The sequence below is a fragment of the Oncorhynchus mykiss genome, chromosome 15 (assembly GCF_013265735.2).
Source record: "Oncorhynchus mykiss isolate Arlee chromosome 15, USDA_OmykA_1.1, whole genome shotgun sequence".
NCBI lineage: Eukaryota > Metazoa > Chordata > Actinopteri > Salmoniformes > Salmonidae > Oncorhynchus > Oncorhynchus mykiss.
Window position 1 is genome coordinate 73,518,417 of NC_048579.1, and position 18,202 is coordinate 73,536,618.

The window sequence follows — 18,202 nt, forward strand, 5'->3', positions numbered from 1 at the left end:
AGCTTTGTGGGCACTATGGTGTTGAACGCTGAGCTGTAGTCAATGAACAGCATTCTCACGTAGGTGTTCCTTTTGTCCAGGTGGGAAGTGGCAGTGTGGAGTGCAATAGAGATTGAATCATATGTGGCTCTGTTGGGGCGGTATGCAAATTGGAGTGGGTCTAGGGTATGGATGCTGTTGATGTGAGCCATGCCTTTCAAAGCACTTCATGGCTACCGACGCGAGTGCTACGGGGTGGTAATCATTTAGGCAGGTTAACTTCGCTTCCTTGGGCACAGGGACTATGGTGGTCTGTTTGAAACATGTTGGTATTACAGACTCAGACAGGGAGATGTTAAAAATGTCAGAGAAGACACTTGCCAGTAGGATCACACACACACACACCTCATGAAACAGCCAAGAATACCCTCTCCTCTTCTCCCCCTCTCAACACCTTGAGGAGGAAAGGTATTACCTTTTGTCCCCTCTCTTCCTCTTTGTCAATGAACAATGCTGGATATTTTCCTGTCTTTAAGGGTCTTTAAGGCGGACTGTTAAATCTGATCTAGGACCTGCTGCTAAGGCCCCTCTTCCTGTAAAACGCCTTAAGACTGACTGGAATGGGACCGCAGGGGAAAATCAGTCATAAGCTCTTCATTAACTGAGCCATGTCTCACTGTCTCGGTACCAGTCATTAGGAAAGCAGGATTAGTGGGACCATACTGTATGTGTGTGTGTGTGTGTGTGTGTGTGTGTGTGTGTGTGTGTGTGTGTGTGTGTGTGTGTGTGTGTGTGTGTATGTGTGTGTGTGTGTGTGTGTGTGTGTGTGTGTGTAGGGGGATGTGTGTGTGTGTGTGTGTGCATGTCTGTGTGGGGGTCCGTCTGGTGTGTGTGTGTGTGTAGGGGGATGTGTGTGTGTGTAGGGGGATGTGTGTGTGTGTGTGTGAGTTGAGTCTCCCTATCATATGTATCTCCCACCCTGGTCAAGGTTAGACAAAGACAGTGCATGATACATACAGGTTTAAAGCTCTGGGTTTAAAGCTCTGGGCATCGTGGACATAAACCATCTATAGCTGATTCATATCTCCAGCTTATTTAGCTGTGTCTTGTCCACATAATGTTATGGGAGCCATTTTTCATCTTGTGCTAAGCTCAGCTTGGGTTGACTGGTTCAAATCCAGAGGTATTGTGGGTGCCTTAAGGCCATTTACAGGAGGAGGGTTTTAGCTCTGGGATCAGGTCTTAGGAAATAGGGTTGTCTGTGGTAATGCTATCTGACCGCCTGGCAGTGAGGGACACACGCTCTCCCTCCCTCTCCTCTCCTCTCTTCTCCTCTCCTCTCCTCTCCTCTCCTCTCCTCTCCTCATCCCTCTCTACTCTCCTCTCCTCATCGCTCTCTCCTCACCTCTATCCCTCTCTCCTCTCCTTTATCCCTCCCCTTCTCTCCTCTCCTCATCCCTCGCTCCTCTCCTCTATCCATCCTCTCCTCTATCCCTCTCTCCTCTCCTCTATCCCTCTCTCCTCTCCTTTATCCCTCCCCTTCTCTCCTCTCTCCTCTCTTCTCCACTCTTTTCCTCACTTTATTTCTCCACACATTGGAGTGATTAGCATCCTGCTGCCTTCTAGGCTTTTAATCTTTCTCTCAGTTACTCCATCTCTGTCAGTCTCTCTCTCTCTCTCTTTACTAGTGATTTCGCTCTCTCTCTCTCTCTCTCTCTCTCTCTCTCTCTCTCTCTCTCTCTCTCTCTCTCTCTCTCTACTCATGATTTCTCTCTCTTTCTTTCTCTCTCTCTCTCTCTCTCTCTCTCTCTCTCTCTCTTTACTCATGATTTCTCTCTCTCTCTCTCTCTCTCTCTCAGTGAGGTACAGTACAGTAAGGTACAGGACAGAACAGTAAGGTACAGGACAGAACAGTAAGGTACAGTACAGGACAGTAAGGTACAGGACAGGACAGTAAGGTACAGGACAGGACAGTAAGGTACAGGAGAGGACAGTAAGGTACAGGACAGTACAGTAAGGTACAGGACAGTAAGGTACAGGACAGGACAGTAAGGTACAGGACAGAACAGTAAGGTACAGGACTATAAGGTACAGGACAGTGAGGTACAGGACAGTAAGGTACAGGACTATAAGGTACAGGACAGTGAGGTACAGTACAGTAAGGTACAGGACAGTAAGGTACAGGACAGTAAGGTACAGGACAGTGAGGTACAGGACAGTGAGGTACAGGACAGTGAGGTACAGGACAGTAAGGTACAGGACAGGACAGTAAGGTACAGGACTATAAGGTACAGGACAGTGAGGTACAGGACAGTAAGGTACAGGACAGTAAGGTACAGGACAGTGAGGTACAGGACAGTGAGGTACAGGACAGTGAGGTACAGGACAGTAAGGTACAGGACAGGACAGTAAGGTACAGGACAGTAAGGTACAGGACTATAAGGTACAGGACAGTGAGGTACAGGACAGTAAGGTACAGGACAGTAAGGTACAGGACAGTAAGGTACAGGACAGGACAGTAAGGTACAGGACAGTAAGGTACAGGACAGTAAGGTACAGGACAGTAAGGTACAGGACAGTGAGGTACAGGACAGTAAGGTACAGGACAGTAAGGTACAGGACAGTAAGGTACAGGACAGTGAGGTACAGGACAGTAAGGTACAGGACTATAAGGTACAGGACAGTGAGGTACAGTACAGTAAGGTACAGGACAGTGAGGTACAGGACAGTAAGGTACAGTTCAGTAAGGTACAGGACAGTGAGGTACAGGACAGTAAGGTACAGTTCAGTAAGGTACAGGACAGTGAGGTACAGGACAGTAAGGTACAGGACAGTGAGGTACAGGACAGTGAGGTACAGGACAGTAAGGTACAGGACAGTAAGGTACAGGACAGTAAGGGACAGGACAGTAAGGTACAGGACAGTAAGGTACAGGACAGGACAGTAAGGTACAGGACAGGACAGTAAGGTACAGGACAGTAAGGGACAGGACAGTAAGGTACAGGACAGTAAGGTACAGGACTATAAGGTACAGGACAGTAAGGTACAGGACAGGACAGTAAGGTACAGGACAGGACAGTGAGGTACAGTACAGTGAGGTACAGGACAGTGAGGTACAGGACAGTGAGGTACAGGACAGTAAGGTACATAGATGGTGGGGTACAGTGGGAGGTGTATGGGAGGGCGGTGAGTCATTTTGTAAGTGTTCCCACTGAGAGATGAGAGCATCAGAATCCCCACCGCTTTAGTGAGAAGGCTTAGCCTTAGGGGGCCTCAGTGTGTGTGTGTGTGTGTGTGTGTGTGTGTGTGTGTGTCAAATGAACACCTTCCCACCTCCTCCTTTCTCTTCAAAAACCTGTGAATAAAATGAATACAAATGAATTATTATAAAACCATCATTATAAAACCAAATGAACTATCCTGAGAATGCCCACAGTGGTGCAGCTAAGGATACCTAGTGTGTCTCATTATGGCACAGATGTTACCACTACTCTGTCTCTCCTCCTCTCTCTCCTCCTCTCTCCTCCCCTCCCTTCCTTTCGCCTCCTCTCCCCTCCCCTCACATCCTCTCTCCTCTCTCCTCCGCTTCCCTCCTCTCTCCTCCTCTCTCCTCCGCTTCCCTCCTCTCTCCTCCTCTCCTCCCCTCCTCTCTCCTCCTCTCCCCTCCCCTCACATCCTCTCTCCTCCGCTTCCCTCCTCTCTCCTCCCCTCACATCCTCTCTCCTTCCCTCACATCCTCTCTCCTCCCCTCCCCTCCTCTCTACTCCTCTCTCCTCCACTCACATCCTCTCTCCTCCCCTCCCCTCCTCTCTCCTCCTCTCCCCTCCCCTCACACCCTCTCTCCTCCTCTCTCCTCCGCTTCCCTCCTCTCTCCTCCCCTCACATCCTCTCTCCTCCCCTCCCCTCCTCTCGCCTCCTCTCCCCTCCCCTTCCCTCCTCTCCTGTCTCCTCCTCTCCCCTCCCCTCACATCCTCTCTCCTCTGCTTCCCTCCTCTCTCCTCCCCTCACATCCTCTCTCCTCTGCTTCCCTCCTCTCTCCTCCCCTCACATCCTCTCTTCTCCCCTCACATCCTCTCTCCTCCTCTCTCCTCCCCTCACATCCTCTCTCCTCCCCTCACATCCTCTCTCCTCCGCTTCCCTCCTCTCTCCTCCCCTCCCCTCCTCTCTCCTCCTCTCCCCTCCCCTCACATCCTCTCTCCTCCCCTCACATCCTCTCTCCTCCGCTTCCCTCCTCTCTCCTCCCCTCACATCCTCTCTCCTCCTCCCCTCCCCTCACATCCTCTCTCCTCCGCTTCCCTCCTCTCTCCTCCCCTCCCCTCCTCTCTCCTCCTCTCCCATCCTCTCCCCTCACATCCTCTCTCCTCCCCTCACATCCTCTCTCCTTTGCTTCCCTCCTCTCTCCTCCCCTCACATCCTCTCTCCTCCTCCCCTCCCCTCCTCTCTCCTCCCCTCACATCCTCTCTCCTCCTCTCTCCTCCACTTCCCTCCTCTCTCCTCCCCTCACATCCTCTCTCCTCCCCTCTCGTTTCCACTCCTCCACTTCTGTCTGTCTATCAGAGAAACATGATGTCTAGTGATATTGAGCAGTAGGTTGTGGTAATAGCTACGCTACAGAGCAGGGGTCAGGAATTACAACCAGCCAATAGCTTAGCTCAGCCCAGTGTACACTAGCACAGTGAGGGCAGAGAGATAGTGATAGCACAGTGAGGGCAGAGAGATAGTGATAGCACAGTGAGGGGAGAGATAGTGATAGCACAGTGAGGGTAGATAGATGGTGATAGCACAGTGAGGACAGAGAGATGGTGATAGCACAGTGAGGGCAGAGAGATAGTGATAGCAGAGTGAGGGGAGAGATATAGTGATAGCACAGTGAGGGCAGGGATATGGTGATAGCACAGTGAGGGCAGGGAGATGGTGATAGCACAGTGAGGGCAGAGAGATAGTGATAGCACAGTGAGGGCAGAGATAGTGATAGCACAGTGAGGGGAGAGATAGTGATAGCACAGTGAGGGCAGATAGATGGTGATAGCACAGTGAGGGCAGAGAGATGGTGATAGCACAGTGAGGGGAGAGAGATGGTGATAGCACAGTGAGGGCAGAGAGATAGTGATAGCACAGTGAGGGGAGAGATATAGTGATAGCACAGTGAGGGCAGAGAGATAGTGATATCACAGTGAGGGCAGAGAGACAGTGATAGCACAGTGAGGGCAGAGAGATAGTGATAGCACAGTGAGGGCAGAGAGCTAGTGATAGCACAGTGAGGGCAGAGAGATAGTGTTGGCAGGTTACTGACTGGTTATAACTACTGTACCTCTCCCTCTATCTACCTGCTCTCTCCGGTGAGTTACACTGACTCCTCTCAGCGGTGTGTGTGTGTGTGTGTGTGTGTGTGTGTGTGTGTGTGTGTGTGTGTGTGTGTGTGTGTGTGTGTGTGTGTGTGTGTGTGTGTGTGTGTGTGTGTGTGTGTGTGTGTGTGTGTGTGTGTGTGTCAGCATAATCCCTTTAGTTAGGCATAGTGGGATGGGAGAACGGTGGAAAGGGTGGAAGTTATCTCCAAACCACTCTGTTCTCTGACTACAGTCCTGTTATCTCCAGACCACTCTGTTCTCTCTGACTACAGTCCTGTTATCTCCACACCACTCTGGTCTCTCTGACTACAGTCCTGTTATCGCCACACCACTCTGGTCCCTCTGACTACAGTCCTGTTATCTCCACACCACTCTGGTCTCTCTGACTACAGTCCTGTTATCTCCAGACCACTCTGTTCTCTCTGACTACAGTCCTGTTATCTCCACACCACTCTGGTCTCTCTGACTATAGTCCTGTTATCTCCACACCACTCTGGTCTCTCTGACTACAGTCCTGTTATCTCCACACCACTCTGGTCCCTCTGACTACAGTCCTGTTATCTCCACACCACTCTGGTCTCTCTGACTACAGTCCTGTTATCTCCAGACGACTCTGGTCTCTCTGACTACAGTCCTGTTATCTCCAGACCACTCTGGTCTCTCTGACTACAGTCCTGTTATCTCCACACCACTCTGTTCTCTCTGACTATAGTCCTGTTATCTCCACACCACTCTGGTCTCTCTGACTACAGTCCTGTTATCTACACACCACTCTGTTCTCTCTGACTACAGTCCTGTTATCTCCACACCACTCTGTTCTCTCTGACTACAGTCCTGTTATCTCCAGACCACTCTGTTCTCTCTGACTATAGTCCTGTTATCTCCAGACCACTCTGGTCTCTCTGACTACAGTCCTGTTATCTCCACACCACTCTGTTCTCTCTGACTATAGTCCTGTTATCTCCACACCACTCTGGTCTCTCTGACTACAGTCCTGTTATCTACACACCACTCTGTTCTCTCTGACTACAGTCCTGTTATCTCCACACCACTCTGTTCTCTCTGACTACAGTCCTGTTATCTCCAGACCACTCTGTTCTCTCTGACTATAGTCCTGTTATCTCCAGACCACTCTGTGCACTATATAGGGAATAGGGATCTGGTCTAAAGTAGTGTACTATATAGAGAATAGGGCTCTGGTCTAAAGTAGTGCACTATATAGGGAATAGGGCTCTGGTCTATAGTAGTGCACTATATAGGGAACAGGGCTCTGGTCTAAAGTAGTGCACTATATAGGGAACAGGGCTCTGGTCTAAAGTAGTGCACTATATAGGGAATATGACTCTGGTCTAAAGTAGTGTACTATATAGGGAATAGTCTACCATTTGGAGCGCAGCCACAGTCTATCAGGTTCCTAGAAACTCCCAGAGATTTATTTGTTGAAGATGTGACCTCTTCACCTCAAACCAGATTCAATTCTGACAGAATCTGTTTTAGCTGAAAATGGAGACGAAGAAAAAGAGGAATCCAGCCGTAGCGTGTGTGTGTGCGTGTGCGTGTGCGTGTCAAATCAACCCTGTGTTTTGGGCGTCCATGAGAATATTGAAAAGCATAAATCGGCACAGGAACAGTCTTCTCACTGACCCATTTCAGGGTTCTGGTTTCACCACAGATACTTAGTAACGACAGAGTAGTAGAGGAAAGAGAAGAGGGAGAGAGAGATTATGAGGAAGGAGGCCAGAGAAAGAGGTGAAAGGAGAGAGAGAGATACGAGACAGAAAGAGAAAGAAATAACAAAGGAAGGAAGGGGGGGAGAGAGAGAGATGAAGCAGAAAGAGAGACACAAAACAGAAAGAGAGACACGAAGCAGAAAGAGAGACAAGAAGCAGAAAGAGAGAGAGAGACGAAGCAGAAAGAGAGACACGAAAGAGAGAGAGAGACACGAAGCAGAAAGAGAGAGAGAGACACGAAGCAGAAAGAGAGACACGAAGCAGAAAGAGAGACACAAAGCAGAAAGAGAGAGAGAGACGAAGCAGAAAGAGAGAGAGAGACGAAGCAGAAAGAGAGACACGAAAGAGAGAGAGAGACACGAAGCAGAAAGAGAGAGAGAGACACGAAGCAGAAAGAGAGACACGAATCAGAAAGAGAGACACGAAGCAGAAAGGGAGACGAAGCAGAAAGAGAGACACGAAGCAGAAAGAGAGACATTAAGCAGAAAGAGAGACACGAAGCAGAAAGAGAGACGAAGCAGAAAGAGAGACATGAAGCAGAAAGAGAGACACGAAGCAGAAAGAGAGACATTAAGCAGAAAGAGAGACACGAAGCAGAAAGAGAGACGAAGCAGAAAGAGAGACACGAAGCAGAAAGAGAGACATGAAGCAGAAAGAGAGACACGAAGCAGAAAGAGAGACACGAAGCAGAAAGAGAGACGAAGCAGAAAGAGAGACACGAAGCAGAAAGAGAGACATGAAACAGAAAGAGAGACACGAAGCAGAAAGAGAGACACGAAGCAGAAAGAGAGACACGAAACAGAAAGAGAGAGAGAGAGATACAAGACAGAAAGAGAGAGAGACATACGAGACAGAAAGAGAGAGAGAGAAACGAGACAGAAAGAGAGAGAGAGATACGAGACAGAAAGAGAGAGAGAGATACGAGACAGAAAGAGAGAGAGAGATACGAGACAGAAAGAGAGAGAGAGATACGAGACAGAAAGAGAGAGAGAGATACGAGACAGAAAGAGAGAGAGAGATACGAGACAGAAAGAGAGAGAGAGATACGAGACAGAAAGAGAGAGAGAGATACGAGACAGAAAGGGAGAGAAGTAACAAAGGAAGGAAGAAGGAGGCCAGAAGGAAGAGGTGAAGAGAGAGAGACAGGAAAACAGAGGGACATAAATCTGTGTGTGTAGCGTTTCATAACGCAGGGCCTCTCTGAGCTCAGTATAGAGGCTGGTTGGGGCTCAGAGCAGTACATTAACACAGTGAGTTATGAGGGCGGCCTGATGCTGAACGCTTTCCCAGGCTGAACGCCACACTCTGACCAGCCAGCAGAGGGAAGCACCACTGATGAGAGCCTTGATGCACCAAGTTGGTTTTCACCTCTGGTTTCACAGCAACTCCATCTCTATGGTTACTGTTGCTCTTCCTCCCTGAGAGGGTTTGGGGAGTGTAAGCGGATCCTAGAGCTGTACCTAACGGTACCAACTTCTACCTGGATGAGGGGTTTGGGGAGTGTAAGCTGATCCTAGAGCTGTACCTAACGGTACCAACTTCTACCTGGATGAGGGGTTTGGGGAGTGTAAGCTGATCCTAGAGCTGTACCTAACGGTACCAACTTCTACCTGGATGAGGGGTTTGGGGAGTGTAAGCTGATCCTAGAGCTGTACCTAACGGTACCAACTTGATACTTACATTGGTCTTAAAGTTGCCTGTATATCAGCCTCAATATGAGCCTATGTACGGTACAGTTGGCTGTATATCAGCCTCAATATGAGTTTATGTACGGTACAGTTGGCTGTATATCAGCCTCAATATGAGTCTATGTACAGTACAGTTGCCTGTATATCAGCCTCAATATGAGTCTATGTACAGTACAGTTGGCTGTATATCAGCCTCAATATGAGTCTATGTACGGTACAGTTGGCTGTATATCAGCCTCAATATGAGTCTATGTACAGTACAGTTGGCTGTATATCAGCCTCAATATGAGTCTATGTACGGTACAGTTGGCTGTATATCAGCCTCAATATGAGCCTATGTACGGTACAGTTGGCTGTATATCAGCCTCAATATGAGCCTATGTACGGTACAGTTGGCTGTATATCAGCCTCAATATGAGCCTATGTACGGTACAGTTGCCTGTATATCAGCCTCAATATGAGTCTATGTACGGTACAGTGGGCTGTATATCAGCCTCAATATGAGCCTATGTACAGTACAGTTGGCTGTCTATCAGCCTCAATATGAGTTTATGTACGGTACAGTTGGCTGTATATCAGCCTCAATATGAGTCTATGTACAGTACAGTTGCCTGTATATCAGCCTCAATATGAGTCTATGTACGGTACAGTTGGCTGTATATCAGCCTCAATATGAGCCTATGTACGGTACAGTTGGCTGTATATCAGCCTCAATATGAGTTTATGTACGGTACAGTTGGCTGTATATCAGCCTCAATATGAGTTTATGTACGGTACAGTTGGCTGTATATCAGCCTCAATATGAGTCTATGTACAGTACAGTTGCCTGTATATCAGCCTCAATATGAGTCTATGTACAGTACAGTTGGCTGTATATCAGCCTCAATATGAGTCTATGTACGGTACAGTTGGCTGTATATCAGCCTCAATATGAGTCTATGTACAGTACAGTTGGCTGTATATCAGCCTCAATATGAGTCTATGTACGGTACAGTTGGCTGTATATCAGCCTCAATATGAGCCTATGTACGGTACAGTTGGCTGTATATCAGCCTCAATATGAGCCTATGTACGGTACAGTTGGCTGTATATCAGCCTCAATATGAGCCTATGTACGGTACAGTTGCCTGTATATCAGCCTCAATATGAGTCTATGTACAGTACAGTTGCCTGTATATCAGCCTCAATATGAGTCTATGTACGGTACAGTTGGCTGTATATCAGCCTCAATATGAGCCTATGTACGGTACAGTTGGCTGTATATCAGCCTCAATATGAGTTTATGTACGGTACAGTTGCCTGTATATCAGCCTCAATATGAGTTTATGTACGGTACAGTTGCCTGTATATCAGCCTCAATATGAGTTTATGTACGGTACAGTTGCCTGTATATCAGCCTCAATATGAGTCTATGTACGGTACAGTTGCCTGTATATCAGCCTCAATATGAGTCTATGTACGGTACAGTTGCCTGTATATCAGCCTCAATATGAGTCTATGTACGGTACAGTTGCCTGTATATCAGCCTCAATATGAGTCTATGTACGGTACAGTTGCCTGTATATCAGCCTCAATATGAGTCTATGTACGGTACAGTTGGCTGTATATCAGCCTCAATATGAGCCTATGTACGGTACAGTTGGCTGTATATCAGCCTCAATATGAGTCTATGTACAGTACAGTTGGCTGTATATCAGCCTCAATATGAGTCTATGTACAGTACAGTTGCCTGTATATCAGCCTCAATATGAGTCTATGTACGGTACAGTTGGCTGTATATCAGCCTCAATATGAGCCTATGTACGGTACAGTTGGCTGTATATCAGCCTCAATATGAGTCTATGTACGGTACAGTTGGCTGTATATCAGCCTCAATATGAGTCTATGTACAGTACAGTTGCCTGTATATCAGCCTCAATATGAGTCTATGTACGGTACAGTTGGCTGTATATCAGCGTCAATATGAGTCTATGTACGGTACAGTTGGCTGTATATCAGCCTCAATATGAGTCTATGTACGGTACAGTTGGCTGTATATCAGCCTCAATATGAGCCTATGTACGGTACAGTTGGCTGTATATCAGCCTCAATATGAGTCTATGTACGGTACAGTTGGCTGTATATCAGCCTCAATATGAGTCTATGTACAGTACAGTTGGCTGTCTATCAGCCTCAATATGAGCCTATGTACGGTACAGTTGGCTGTATATCAGCCTCAATATGAGTCTATGTACGGTACAGTTGGCAGTATATCAGCCTCAATATGAGCCTATGTACAGTACAGTTGCCTGTATATCAGCCTCAATATGAGTCTATGTACGGTACAGTTGGCTGTATATCAGCCTCAATATGAGCCTATGTACAGTACAGTTGGCTGTATATCAGCCTCAATATGAGTCTATGTACGGTACAGTTGGCTGTATATCAGCCTCAATATGAGTCTATGTACGGTACAGTTGGCTGTATATCAGCCTCAATATGAGCCTATGTACAGTACAGTTGGCTGTATATCAGCCTCAATATGAGTCTATGTACAGTACAGTTGGCTGTATATCAGCCTCAATATGAGTTTATGTACGGTACAGTTGGCTGTATATCAGCCTCAATATGAGTCTATGTACGGTACAGTTGGCTGTATATCAGCCTCAATATGAGTCTATGTACAGTACAGTTGGCTGTATATCAGCCTCAATATGAGTCTATGTACGGTACAGTTGGCTGTATATCAGCCTCAATATGAGCCTATGTACGGTACAGTTGGCTGTATATCAGCCTCAATATGAGTCTATGTACAGTACAGTTGGCTGTATATCAGCCTCAATATGAGTCTATGTACGGTACAGTTGCCTGTATATCAGCCTCAATATGAGTCTATGTACGGTACAGTTGGCTGTATATCAGCCTCAATATGAGCCTATGTACGGTACAGTTGGCTGTATATCAGCCTCAATATGAGTCTATGTACGGTACAGTTGGCTGTATATCAGCCTCAATATGAGTCTATGTACGGTACAGTTGGCTGTATATCAGCCTCAATATGAGTCTATGTACGGTACAGTTGGCTGTATATCAGCCTCAATATGAGTCTATGTACGGTACAGTTGGCTGTATATCAGCCTCAATATGAGTCTATGTACGGTACAGTTGGCTGTATATCAGCCTCAATATGAGTCTATGTACGGTACAGTTGGCTGTATATCAGCCTCAATATGAGCCTATGTACAGTACAGTTGGCTGTATATCAGCCTCAATATGAGTCTATGTACGGTACAGTTGGCTGTATATCAGCCTCAATATGAGTTTATGTACGGTACAGTTGGCTGTATATCAGCCTCAATATGAGCCTATGTACAGTACAGTTGGCTGTATATCAGCCTCAATATGAGTCTATGTACAGTACAGTTGGCTGTATATCAGCCTCAATATGAGTCTATGTACGGTACAGTTGGCTGTATATCAGCCTCAATATGAGTCTATGTACGGTACAGTTGGCTGTATATCAGCCTCAATATGAGTCTATGTACGGTACAGTTGGCTGTATATCAGCCTCAATATGAGTCTATGTACGGTACAGTTGGCTGTATATCAGCCTCAATATGAGCCTATGTACAGTACAGTTGGCTGTATATCAGCCTCAATATGAGTCTATGTACGGTACAGTTGGCTGTATATCAGCCTCAATATGAGTTTATGTACGGTACAGTTGGCTGTATATCAGCCTCAATATGAGTCTATGTACGGTACAGTTGGCTGTCTATCAGCCTCAATATGAGTTTATGTACGGTGCAGTTGGCTGTCTATCATCCTCAATATGAGTCTATGTACGGTACAGTTGGCTGTATATCAGCCTCAATATGAGTTTATGTACGGTACAGTTGGCTGTATATCAGCCTCAATATGAGTTTATGTACGGTACAGTTGGCTGTATATCAGCCTCAATATGAGTCTATGTACGGTACAGTTGGCTGTATATCAGCCTCAATATGAGTCTATGTACGGTACAGTTGGCTGTATACAGGCCTCAATATGAGCCTATGTACGGTACAGTTGGCTGTATATCAGCCTCAATATGAGTCTATGTACGGTGCAGTTGGCTGTCTATCAGCCTCAATATGAGTTTATGTACGGTACAGTTGGCTGTATATCAGCCTCAATATGAGCCTATGTACGGTACAGTTGGCTGTATATCAGCCTCAATATGAGTCTATGTACGGTGCAGTTGGCTGTCTATCAGCCTCAATATGAGTCTATGTACGGTACAGTTGGCTGTATATCAGCCTCAATATGAGTTTATGTACGGTACAGTTGGCTGTATATCAGCCTCAATATGAGTTTATGTACGGTGCAGTTGGCTGTATATCAGCCTCAATATGAGTTTATGTACGGTACAGTTGGCTGTATATCAGCCTCAATATGAGTCTATGTACGGTACAGTTGGCTGTCTATCAGCCTCAATATGAGTTTATGTACGGTACAGTTGGCTGTATATCAGCCTCAATATGAGTTTATGTACGGTACAGTTGGCTGTATATCAGCCTCAATATGAGTTTATGTACGGTACAGTTGGCTGTATATCAGCCTCAATATGAGCCTATGTACGGTACAGTTGCCTGTATATCAGCCTCAATATGAGTCTATGTACAGTACAGTTGGCTGTATATCAGCCTCAATATGAGTCTATGTACAGTACAGTTGGCTGTATATCAGCCTCAATATGAGTTTATGTACGGTACAGTTGGCTGTATATCAGCCTCAATATGAGTTTATGTACGGTACAGTTGGCTGTATATCAGCCTCAATATGAGTTTATGTACGGTACAGTTGGCTGTATATCAGCCTCAATATGAGCCTATGTACGGTACAGTTGGCTGTATATCAGCCTCAATATGAGTCTATGTACGGTACAGTTGGCTGTATATCAGCCTCAATATGAGTCTATGTACGGTACAGTTGGCTGTATATCAGCCTCAATATGAGTCTATGTACGGTACAGTTGGCTGTATATCAGCCTCAATATGAGTCTATGTACGGTACAGTTGGCTGTATATCAGCCTCAATATGAGTCTATGTACGGTACAGTTGGCTGTATATCAGCCTCAATATGAGTTTATGTACGGTACAGTTGGCTGTATATCAGCCTCAATATGAGTCTATGTACGGTACAGTTGGCTGTATATCAGCCTCAATATGAGTCTATGTACGGTACAGTTGGCTGTATATCAGCCTCAATATGAGTTTATGTACGGTACTGTTGGCTGTATATCAGCCTCAATATGAGTCTATGTACGGTACAGTTGGCTGTATATCAGCCTCAATATGAGCCTATGTACGGTACAGTTGGCTGTATATCAGCCTCAATATGAGTCTATGTACAGTACAGTTGGCTGTATATCAGCCTCAATATGAGTTTATGTACGGTACAGTTGGCTGTATATCAGCCTCAATATGAGTCTATGTACAGTACAGTTGGCTGTATATCAGCCACAATATGAGTCTATGTACGGTACAGTTGGCTGTATATCAGCCTCAATATGAGTCTATGTACGGTACAGTTGGCTGTATATCAGCCTCAATATGAGTCTATGTACGGTACAGTTGGCTGTATATCAGCCTCAATATGAGTCTATGTACGGTACAGTTGGCTGTATATCAGCCTCAATATGAGTCTATGTACGGTACAGTTGGCTGTATATCAGCCTCAATATGAGTCTATGTACAGTACAGTTGGCTGTATATCAGCCTCAATATGAGTCTATGTACGGTGCATGCAGAAAGTATTCAGACCCCTTCACATTTTCCACATTTTGTTACGTTACAGCCTTATTCTAAAATGGATTTAAATTAAAAAAATGTTCCTCATCAATCTACACACATTACCCCATAACGACATCACAATACCCCATATCACAATACCCCATAACGACATCACAATACCCCATAACGACATCACAATACCCCATAACGACATCACAATACCCCATATCACAATACCCCATAACGACATCACAATACCCCATAACGACATCACAATACCCCATAACGACATCACAATACCCCATATCACAATACCCCATAACGACATCACAATACCCCATAACGACATCACAATACCCCATAACGACATCACAATACCCCATAACGACATCACAATACCCCATATCACAATACCCCATAACGACATCACAATACCCCATAACGACATCACATTACCCCATAACGACATCACAATACCCCATAACGACATCACAATACCCCATAACGACATCACATTACCCCATAACGACATCACAATACCCCATAACGACATCACATTACCCCATAACGACATCACATTACCCCATAACGACATCACAATACCCCATAACGACATCACAATACCCCATAACGACATCACAATACCCCATAACGACATCACATTACCCCATAACGACATCACAATACCCCATAACGACGTCACATTACCCCATAACGACATCACATTACCCCATAACGACATCACAATACCCCATAACGACATCACAATACCTCATAACGACATCACAATACCTCATAACGACATCACAATACCCCATAACGACATCACATTACCCCATAACGACATCACAATACCCCATAACGACATCACAATACCCCATAACGACATCACAATACCCCATGACGACATCACAATACTCCATGACGTCATCACAATACCCCATAACGACATCACAATACCCCATAACGACATCACAATACCCCATGACGACATCACAATACCCCATAACGACACCACAACACCCCATAATGACATCACAACACCCCATAACGACATCACAATACCCCATAACGACATCACAATACCCCATAACGACATCACAATACCCCATAACGACATCACAATACCCCATAACGACATCACAATACCCCATAACGACATCACAATACCCCATAACGACATCACATTACCCCATAACGACATCACAATACCCCATAACGACATCACAATACCCCATAACGACATCACAATACCCCATAACGACATCACAATACCCCATGACGACATCACAATACCCCATGACGACATCACAACACCCCATAATGACATCACAATACCCCATAACGACATCACAATACCCCATAACGACATCACAATACCCCATAACGACATCACAATACCCCATAACGACATCACAATACCCCATAACGACATCACAATACCCCATAACGACATCACAATACCCCATAACGACATCACAATACCCCATAACGACATCACATTACCCCATAACGACATCACATTACCCCATAACGACATCACAATACCCCATAACGACATCACAATACCCCATAACGACATCACAATACCCCATAACGACATCACAATACCCCATGACGACATCACAATACCCCATAACGACATCACAATACCCCATAACGATATCACAATACCCCATAACGACATCACAATACCCCATAACGACATCACGATACCCCATAACGACATCACAATACCCCATAACGACATCACTATACCCCATAACGATATCACGATACCCCATAACGACATCACAATACCCCATAACGACATCACAATACCCCATAACGACAAAGCAACAACTGTTGTTTTTTTGTTTTTTGCAAATTTATACGTATTTTTTTATTATGTCATCATGGGGTATTGTGATGTCATTATGGGGTATTGTGATGTCATCATGGGGTATTGTGATGTCATCATGGTGTATTGTGATGTCATTATGGGGTATGGTGAAATCCTAATGGGGTACTGTGTGTAGATTGATGAGGAAAAAATAAACAATGTAATTCATTTTAGAATAAGGCTGTAATGTAACAAAATGTGGAAAAAGTCTGACTACTTTCTGAATGCATCGTTTGTCCATGTATTCAGCCTGAGAGGATGTCTGATCTAGAGGGCTGATACGACTACACCATGACCACAGTCAGAGGGAGCAGCAGGGTTTCCAGTGTTACTGTTGTACATACAGACTGTAAAGTGATCCAGTCCCCAGAGCGGAGCTAGGTGTTGAGGCTGAAAGGACCTCTTAGGACTGGCTTTATGGGAAAATATACGAGCCACTGGAGATCAGAGAGGTAGGGGGCGAGAGAGAGAGGGATGGGGAGAGAGAGGGATGGGGAGAGGGATAGGGGGATGGGGAGAGACATGGATGGGGAGAGAGGAGAGAGAGAGGGATGGGGAGAGAGAGGGATAGGGAGAGGGGGATGGGGAGAGAGGAGAGAGAGAGGGATGGAGAGAGGAGAGAGAGAGGGATGGAGAGAGTGAGAGAGAAAGAGGAGAGAGGGGTAGGGGTAGTGGGGTATAGGATAGCCTGACCACTCCAGGGCGTTGAAGCCGCTAGCCACAGGTCTCTCTCTCCCTCTCTCTTCCCTCTCCAGGCCGGTCTCGGGGTAAACCGCAGCATTCTCCAGCCCGTGAGAAACACCCAGAACCAAGCTCCTCCATCCTCCTCCAACCGTCCTCCTCTGTCCAATACATAAACCTGCCATAGCACAGTGATTTACTCCCTGTATACAACTCTCCTACGCTCCTCTGGTTACTAACAATGTGACATGATGGAATGAGAGGGAGGATGGAAACAGAGGGAGGGAGGGAGGGAGGCAGGGAGGGAGGGAGAGCACTATAAGGAGAACATAGAAGGACTTTATTTTTCATCCTTAAAGTAGCTTTCATTGTTACAGTATGTTATATACTTTTAAACACACACACACACACTAACGTTTACACACACACTAACGTTTACACACACACTAACGTTTACACACACACAGAGTGGGACACTGTAGGTCAATATCTGTCAATACTGAGACTACTATCAGTGGTCTCCTCTGATTCCTGGTTTCTCTCTCTCTCTCTGTGTGTCTTCAACTCTCCCCTACACAACCTTATTATCTACATTCACTGTCCTGTCTCCTTCCCTCCTCTCCCCCTCCTTTCTCCATCTCTCTCTCTCTCTCTCTCTCTCCCCCTCCTTTCTCTCTCTCTCTCTCTCTCTCTCTCTCTCTCTCTCTCTCTCTCTCTTCCTCACTCTCACCTTCTTTGTCTCCTCTCACCACTTCACTCCTTCTCTCTCTCCGTGTTGCCGTGGGATACTGTCCTCTCTCTGCCTGTCATCTCTCACCTCTCGCTCTCCATCCATCTTGTCCACTGTCCATCTGTCTGTCTGCATCACTTCATCCTGTTGTCCTCTTTCCTTATTTTACATATGTTTGTGTTTCTTCCTCTGTTTTCTTCCTCGTATCGGTCTTTTCTCTTCACACTCATCCTTCTCTCTGTCCCTCTTTGTCCCCCTATTTATCGCCCTCTCTGTCTCCCTATCTATCCCCCTCTCTGTCCCTCACTCTGTCCCTCTCTGTCCCCCTCTCTTTCCCTCTCTCTGTCCCTCTCTGTCCCTCTCTCTGTCCCTCTCTGTCCCCGTCTCTTTCCCTCTCTGTCCCCCTCTTT

General features: G+C 46.1%; 1 protein-coding gene across 7 annotated transcripts in view; it reads left to right on the forward strand.

Moving 5' to 3' along the window:
• LOC110517131 (ELKS/Rab6-interacting/CAST family member 1) overlaps positions 1 to 18,202 on the forward strand; it is a 278,426-nt gene that overhangs the window by 259,894 nt on the left and 330 nt on the right. The gene's annotated exons all lie outside the window — the stretch shown is intronic.